The sequence below is a fragment of the Peromyscus leucopus genome, chromosome 6 (genome assembly GCF_004664715.2).
Source record: "Peromyscus leucopus breed LL Stock chromosome 6, UCI_PerLeu_2.1, whole genome shotgun sequence".
NCBI lineage: Eukaryota > Metazoa > Chordata > Mammalia > Rodentia > Cricetidae > Peromyscus > Peromyscus leucopus.
Window position 1 is genome coordinate 117621077 of NC_051068.1, and position 9438 is coordinate 117630514.

Genomic DNA, 9438 nt, shown 5'->3' on the forward strand with positions numbered 1-9438 from the left:
AACTCTGCAAAATGAAACACATCCTTTGCCAAATTTAATTTCTTTGAGTACCATTTGGTTTACTTAATGCAGATAATGGAGCTTGGTTATACAAAGAACAAGTAGGACATTTCCTTATAATTTCCTTGGCTTGTTGCCAAGTGATAGAAAAATCTTTCCTGTTAACATGGTGATTCTTATGAAATTTTGAGGCTTCTAGCACATTTCCTACCAATAGCTCACCTATTTTATCATTACATTATGTTAGAGGGCCTGGTAAACCCATATGGAATCTAATTATGTGTTATATACAAGGCATGATTTCTATATCTGATTACTTCTTTAATTGAATTACAAAGTTAATTCTGAATCATCTGAAATAAGTTCAGCAGTTTCAATATGTAAAACAACTCTTTCTGTGTATTGAGAGTCAGTAATTATATTAAGAAGTTTTGGAAAATCTAATAATACCATGAGAATAGCAGATATTTTTTTACTTTTGAACATAATCATAAGGGCTTTGAGCCACTTATTTTTCCTGATGTATAACCTGTCTTTTTAAATTTATTTGTATCAGTATAGAATATGGGTGCTCCAAAAATTGGTGTTTCTCATGCAATATGTGGAAGAATCCAATTAATTTTTTTTTTTTTAAATAAACTAAAGTCTTTTGCTTTTAGAATAGTTGTTGCTAATCTCACCCAGCAAATTACTGTGACTTCTTTGTCAATGTTCACTTACTGTTGTAATGAGGCAATTTCAGCATTGTAAAATGTACTAGAATTTCTGTTGGGTCTATTCCTGTTAACTGATGAAGAACCAATTTTTCTTTTATAATCAATTTTCAAGACTTTTTTACATAGGTCTTTAATTTTTTATTGTTTGTGTGATAAAAAAAATCCATTCTAAGACATTATATTCTCTTTGTATAAGAATTCCTATAAGGGAATGCATAGAAGGTAGTATGACCAGGATATAATCAAGCTCTGGATCCAAGTGATCCACATGTACATTGTTTAATTTCTCTGCTACCAAAACCAATTCTCTATTAGCCTCAACTGATAATTTACTTTATAAGGTTTGAAATAAATTGCTTATCTCTTGTGTTGTTAATCCAACTGTGGCCTGTAGCCATCTACTATCTCCCAGCAACTTTTGAAAATCATTAAGAGTTTGTAATTGATCTCTTCTGATTTGTTCTTTCTGTGACTGAATTTTTCTAAACCTATCTTATATCACTAGGTAATTAGTAGAATCACCTCTTTGTATTTTTCAGAGGCAATTTGTAATGCCCAATAAGGCAAAATTTTCTTTACTTCTTCAAACATTTTTTAAGGTATCTGTGTCTGAATCAGCTAGTTAGTTATCATCCATAAGACAGTAAATTACACATTGAGGAAACTGTTTACAAATTATTTCCAATGGCTGCTGTACAAAATATTGATACATGGTGGGACTGTTTAACATCCCATTTGTAAGAACTTTCCACTGATACCTTTTAACAGGCTGAGAATTATGAGTATGCACTGTGAAAGCAAATTTTTTCCCTATCCTGTTCTTATAAAGGTATAGTAAAAAAACAGTCTCTTAAGTCAATCATTATACTAGAATATCCTTTATGTAACAAAAAAAGGCAAGGAAATTCTAGGTTACAAAGAGCTCATTGGCTAAATCATCTTACTAATAGCTCTTAGATCTGTTACCATTCTACGTTTTCCAGATTTCTTTTCAATGACAAATGAAGGAGAATTCTAAGGACTTGTTGATTCTTTAATATATTGAGCATTTAGCTGTTTCTGTATCCCCTGTTCTAGTGCCTGTAATTTTTCTGATGTTGCACCCACAATTTTTTATCAGTTAACCATTTTAAAAGTAGGGCTGTTGGTACCTGTCTTAGCTGAGGATTTTATTGCTGTGAAGAGACACTATGACCACAGCAACTCTTTTAAATGAAAACATTTACTTGTGGTATCTTGCTTACATTTTCAGAGCTTCAGTCCATTATCATCATGAATGGGAACATGGCAGCATGCAGACAGATGTGACTGGGCCTGAGAGTGCTCCATCTTGCAGACAATAGGATGTCAACTGACTGTCACAATGAGTCCACCCCCCCACAGTGACATACTTCTTCCAACAAGGTCACACCTCCTAATGGTGACACTCCCTGTTGGGCCCATTTTTTTTCAAACAATCACAGAACTTTTGAAATTTCAGTAGTTGTTGTGTCTTGCTTGTATGCATCCTGTACCTCCAGGGGTTGTTTTATTGTACAGGATTCCTTTGGCTATCCTGGGTTTTTTGTTTTTCCATATGAAGTTGAGTATTATTCTTTCCAGGTCTGTGAAGAATTGTGTTGGGATTTTGATGGGAATTGCATTGAATCTGTAGATTGCTTTTGGTAAGATTGCCATTTTTACTATGTTGGTCCTGCCTATCCTGTACAGTCTGTGACTGTTCTTGATAATACCTTTTAATATTTTTCTCTGAGGAAATCTTTATTTCATGGTTTGTTTCTGAGATTGGAGGAATGTTAATCTGTGTTTTTCATTGCTGTAACAAATCACATTCTATTTTCCCTACCTGTCTTTCTGTCCCTATACACTTGACCCACTTTGTACTTTGTTTACCCGAGATAAAGTTCCAATCACTAGAAGCTGAATATTTACCTCCAGAAGAGGCCAATCTGAATGCCAAGATTTTGGTGAAATTATTGTTACATCTGTGCCTATGTCAACTAAACCTTTACTTGTGATGCCATTTATTTGTATTTTTGCTTTGGTCTTGTGGTGGTTTGAAAAAAAATGGCCTCCAAAGAGAGTCACACTATTAGAAGGTGAGGCCTTTTTAGAGGAAGTGCATCACTGTGGGGGTGGGCTTTGAGTCTCTTTTCTCAAGCTTTACTCAGTGTGACAGTTGAATTCCTGTTGCTTGCAAGATGTAGCACTCTCAGCTCCAGTACTATGTCTGATTGCATGCCTCCATGCTTGTCACCATGATGATACTGAGCTGAACCTCTGAAACTGTAAGTGAGGCACCCCAATTAAATGTTTTCTTTATAAGAGTTGCTGTGGTCATGGTGTCTCTTCACAGCAATAAAAACCCTAAGACAGGTTTTTAATCATTTATACAGTTTTGTTAAAATATTTTTTTATATTCTCTTCTGAAAATTTTATCTACTGAAGCTATTCTGTCATCCAGAGTAATACAATTATTAACAACAGACATTAGGTCTTTTAATTGCTCTGTGGATGAATTTTCCCAATGATGGCAGGGAATAATTGAACCAAATTTGATATGGGGCCTCTGAGAGGCCCCTAAGGCATTTCCCAATGACAAAAGGTCACCTTGCTTTTCCATTGTTGATCTGCATTCATTAGTCCAATGCCAGTCTTTGTCACACCTTTTGTATATCCCAGAAGGCTGGGGCCTTCTGTTTGAATTATCTCTAGAAAAAACATTGTTTATAGGAATGCCTCATTTACAATGCCTTTTCAGATGACCTTGTTTACCACAATCAAAATATCTGATCTTTTGATTTTTAAAAAAAAATTTAGAAATCACTTTTCCTATCTAAGTAGCATCGTAAGTGTGAGATCCAGTGTCAGTTGTATTTCAGATCCATTCTTTTAGGGGTGCTGATCTTGCTTTTAAAGGCCTAATCATCCTTTTGCATTCTGAATTAGCATTTTTAAAAGCCAAAGATTCAATTAGTATTTGTCTAAGTTCTGGATCTGATATTATTCTATTCATAGCTGAAGTTAATCTGTTAAAAAAAATCAGTGAAGGCTTCTTTTGGGCCTTGTATAATTTTAGTAAAAGAGTCAGTCTTCTTTTCTGAATCTTCAACCCTGTCCCAAGAATTCAAAGCTGCTATATGACATAGGGTCCAAGATGTGATCATCAAATCCAAACTGTCTTTGCAAATCAGCATACCACTAACCTTCACTGAGAAGTTGATCTTTGGAAATACCAATTCCTTTAGCCCTATTTCATTGTTCTATGGCCCTAGCTTCCTCTTTCCACCATGTTCTCCACTGTAATGAGGACCAGCTTCCAATATTGCTGTAGCCAAATCTTTTCAGTCCTGGGAGATAATTCTGTTCCCAGTTGTCCACGAATTTAAAACATCTGCTTCACAAAGGGTGAATGCATACCTTATGAAATGACTGCTTTCTTAAATCTCCTCAAATCTAACATTTCTACAGGATTCCAGTTAACTTCTACATAGCTTGGGGGTGACTATCACCTAGTAGTCATTCTTGAATGATAACTGGATAAACTAAGGTTGGTTTTCCAATAACCTTGGGATGCTCCTCTTCAGTTTCATCATGCCATGGTTCTGATCTATATTCCTCTGTCTGTGTGAGAATACTTTTCTTAGCTTCGTTGCTAGGTTTTTCTAAGTCTTGTATCTTACCAGTTAATTTTTTATATTTGGCACAGATATCAAACCACTTTTTTAAGGATCAAAAATGAACTACCAGATTGATAATAATTATAATCGACACCATGTCAATCCCAGCTCTGTCAGTTATTCCTTCATTTGTTTTTTCCAATTTCAAGCCATCCAATATGGAACCATACAGAGTCCCAGCTCCCTGCATTGTAATATGACCCATTTCCTCTATGGTGGTACTTTATTTGTACTGAAATGTGATTTTCATTGTATGTTAATAAATAAAGTTGCCCAGGGGTCAGAGCTATTAGAGTCATAGAAAGAGCGTGGCGGTGGTGGCGCATGCCTTTAATCCCATAGATCTCTGTGTGTTCAGGCATACAGCCAGCATTGGAGACATATGCCTTTAAGACCTGGAGGGCGGTACTTACAGGCAGTGACGAGGCTGTCATGTGTTTGGGTTTACAACCAATGAGAAGGCAGAACAGAAAGACTATTTAAAGATATACACACAGGAAGTAGGTCTCTTTTGGGGAGGTAGGAGCACCACAGGAAGGGTAAGGTTTTAGCTCTGAGCTCTGACCTCTCAGCTTTCTCTTTTACATTGGTTCTGTGTTTCTTATTTAATAAGACGGTTGGTTACATCTACATTCCTCCTTAAGAATTCCCAGGTGTCTCGCCAGATCTGATGACTTTTCATTTTGTCCACAGCAGTGATTATGGTGACGGCAGAGCTGTGCAGCAGTGTTGCTTGGCTGTGGCATGGGTGGTGGGGTGCTCCAGCAGCCAGACCAGGGCGGCATGTGCTGGGGTCGCAGTGGCCTGCTGCTGCACTGAACGGGCCAGGCTGAGGGCACCTGCAGCTGCTTGTGTGTAGCCAGCTGCTGTGGGTGTGTGGTGGTGGCAGCAGCAGCAGTAGAGGCCCAGGCAGGTGTGAGTGGGTGTTGAGGTGACCAAACCATCACAGCAGTGGCTGGGCCGGGGGTCCAGAGAATGCCCACAACCCGTGGGGAGAGGGAGCGAGCTGCCTGAAAAGCAGACACGGTGGTGGGGGGTGGGGGGAAGGGATGTACAGGAGAAACATGCATGGTGGGAAGTGAGGGCACAGGGGCCACCTGAATGACACAGCAGGCTATGAGCAGTGACTCAGGCAGCTGTGAAGCTGGTGGCAAGCAGCTGTCTGTGATCTTGTGTCCCGCATTGGGTGCCATATGAAATGCTTACTTATATTGTTCTATTATTAAATAAAATTCAGGAGTCAGATTTCGGGGGTAAAAACGTAATTGACCAGAAAAGCGGCAGAGAAGTGACCAGTAACCTCTTCTCTTTTTCTCCTTCCCTGATCCAAAAGGCCTGTGAATCTTTCTAAGCCCCTCCCTAGTACTTCCTATGTCTCTCTATCCTGGACCCCAAAATCTCTATGGCTAATTCTTGTCAGCTGCTTGCTAACTCTGCCCTCTGATTCAAAGTGAACTTTATTGTCAGTTTCAGAGTGTCATTGTGAACAAATATCCCACAATATCCTACAGCAAACAGATGAATTAGAGATAAAGTCTTGTCACCTTTTATCTCTTACATTATAACAGGGATTATAATTATAATATAATGTTACATTGGTTTCACAAATCATTGCAAGAATGTTAAGCTTTATTTTGAGAGAAAAAAATTAAGTGTTTCTTGTAATTACTATCACAAACAACCAAGGCGCCTTCAGGAGAGAGAGAGTTTTTTGTTTTTTTTTTTTGAGACAGGGTTTCTCTGTGTAGTTTTGTGCCTTTCCTGGAACTCACTTTGTAGACCAGGCTGGCCTTGAACTCACAGAGATCCACTTGCCTCTACCTCCCAAGTGCTGGGATTAAAGGTGTGTGCCACCACTGCCTGGCAGGAGAGAGAAAGTTAAAGTCTAAGGAAGTGACCATGTATATCTAGACTTGCATGCCAGCAAGCTCCAGGGGGATCCATCTATCTCTACCTCCCTAGCACTGTGATTGCAGATGCGTGCTAGGATGACTGGCTTTTGTATGTTTACCAGGGATTGAACTTAGGTCTTCATACTTGGATGGCAAGTATGAAGCTGAACCCTCTCTCTAGTCCTTCCCCATTAATTTACTAGAAGCCTAGCTTAAGTACAAAAATTTTATTAGGCTCATTTTTTATTATGTGGGGTTTTATTTATTTATTTATTTATTTATTTATTTATTTATTTATTTATTATGAGGGGCATGGTTGATATAGAGTTTCATGTAGCTTGGGGGCTGGCCTTAGTACAGCTGAGGATGACCTTGAACTCCTGGTCCTTCTGCCTGTACCTTCCATGGGCTCGATGACAGGCATGTGCCTTCATGACCAGCTATGATTAGTTTTAAATATTATTTTTTGTCAAAAAAACCAATGTTTTATTTATTTTTTAATTGACTGTATTGGCTCAAGGTAAGACCAGATGGTAAAAATAATGTGGGAATCTGATACGCTTGGTTTTGCCAGGAACTTTATTCTTGAACAGAACTGGAGTGAGAGTTACCAGATCCCATATCTGACTAGTAAGCAACAAACAAATCTAAGAACCTATGATTGCATCTGCATGTCCCTTTTGGACAAGTACCTATGAAGATTAACTTAGTGGAGTGAACCATGGCCACAGTCCCTAGAAGTACAAACGCCTGGACCATGCTGAGCCAGAGGCTCTGGGACAGACACATCTGTACTTTAGCAAGCCCTCCAGGTGCTCTTGATGCCTACGCTTATTGGAGACCCAATAGTGTTGGTCTGTTTTTATCTTATGACACGCAGAAGCAGGTTACCGAGGGTTCTGTTCCTTTGACTTCCATAGTGATCTCTCCTTACAAGCTAATTTAGTGTCCAAATCAGTCTCTTCCCATGTCTTCCTTCATGTAGAAAAATCTAGAAGACAGAACCAGGCATTACAAAAGACTTTATATCAACATGTTATTATGTATGAACAATAAAAATACTTAGTAGAGCAGGGCGGTGGTGGTGCACGCCTTTAATCCCAGCACTTGGGAGGCAGAGCCAGGTGGATCTCTGTGAGTTCAAGGCCAGCCTGGTCTACAGAGCAAGATCCAGGACAGGCACCAAAACTACATGGAGAAACCCTGTTTTGGAAAAAACAAAAACAAAAACTTCGCAGTTATGGGAATATATGATATAATCAGCACCTTTGAGTAAATGAGAGACCGATGACTGACTGCAAAATTAGGCTTACTTTTCCTTTGATTTGGCTAACCACCTGTCAGTATGGTGTGTGCAGATGACTCCGGGACACTCATTTCACTTTATTTCAATCAACATTAATGTCTTGCACTAATTAGCTTTGTTGTTCACAAACCCATGCTGTTTGAATCTCAGTATTGAGATATTCAACTCTCTCTCTCTCTCTTCTCTCTCTCTCTCTCTCTCTCTCTCAACCTGGATTGAGTCTTGGGATAGAAAAAAAATATTAGTGGAAAAAGCGATAAAAATGTGAATAAACTTTTATTTAATTGTAAATAAAATTTACAATTTTATTTGCACCAGTGTTGGCTGTTGATTTTGAAGACGTTACTATGGTGATGTAAGATATTAACTTTTGGGGATACTTAGGGAGGTTGACACATGAACTGTCTGCACTATTTTTTTGTAATTTGTCTGTAAATTTAAAAGTACTCCAAAATGGATTTCTCCTTGACCATTTTCCTGAGTTCCATAAGAATGTTCATTGAAAAGAAATTGTAGAATTGCTTTGTACCAAGCCAGCCTGCCTGTTCATAGATCAATAGTTTAACTTGTTTTGTCAGTGTGCTCCCAAAGCTACCAACAGTCTCCACACACATTCACTAAACATACAGAGATCATTAAAGCTGGGATGAAGCCCTCCTTACTCTCCATTCCTTTGACTTTTATATATAGTTTCTACCTGAGTACTTTGCACTTGATGATATATTGTTTTAATAATAATCGTTAAATCATTTCATGGGTGACTGTTCCCACCCACTCCTGCCCTCCTCCAGAACACTTACTGCAATATGCTGCAGGAAGTAGGCACTCACTAAGCTCAGATCTCTGACTAACTGACTGACTCAATGTGCTACCTGTAATTATATTTTAAATTTTAATCAGGGCAGTTCCAAGAACTCTAGGGGATAAACTCAAAATCAACTATTCAATTTTGGTTTGCAGAAATTGTCTAGAGTGAATAGACTTCATCAAAGATTGTCAAAATGCAGAAGTTTTCAGTAGAAACCAGAATATAAAAAATTCAGTGAGGGTGCATAGTTCATGGTGAAGCTAACATTTGTAGAATAAAATCCTGTGGAACACAGTTATTCATCTTCCTATTTTTTAAGACAATCAAAAATCATAAATATTATCTTGCTGTAGTTGTTGCTACAGCTGGAGAAATTCTGAATAAAGGCTATAGTAGGAAGAACCATTTCTCTTTCTGATCATCCGCATTTGCTGTGCAAGCGACAGTCAAAGCTATTTAAAGTAATCAAGAGCTGACATCTAACACTAGAGACTGTCAAAGTGCTTCCATCATTTCATCTGAACTTTTATATAATTCCTCTAAGGTGGATTTATGTCAGGAAGAACCTTCATTTGTCCAGTGGGAAGATGGAAATTCAAAGATATGAAAATAACACCCAGGTTAAACTATAAATCACAACCTTATGCCATAAATTATCACTTTTAAGTAATCATAAGCATAGTCTTAGGTCCATTTTGCTTATGGGAAATGATCGGATGGAAATAGTCCCACACATTTTCATGGAGCTCATGTTTTTGGCTCTCAAATCTATTATCAGAAACAAAACACTTGAAGTGCCATTTAGAGCATTCAAGAGAGGCAGGTGTATGGAGCTTGCAGCAGTGAATGTAAGGGTCATATCTGCTTTGGTTCTTTGGTTGAACTATTTAAACCCATGTATTCTAGTGAGTATGTAGTACAGCTTGATATAGTTTTGGTAAAATTAAGAAAACATGTATTTTGTATAATTTCTCATTTCTATAATTAAACGTTGGGGACTTATTTTAGGTATTCTCAATTATAGCAAAGTAGAAAA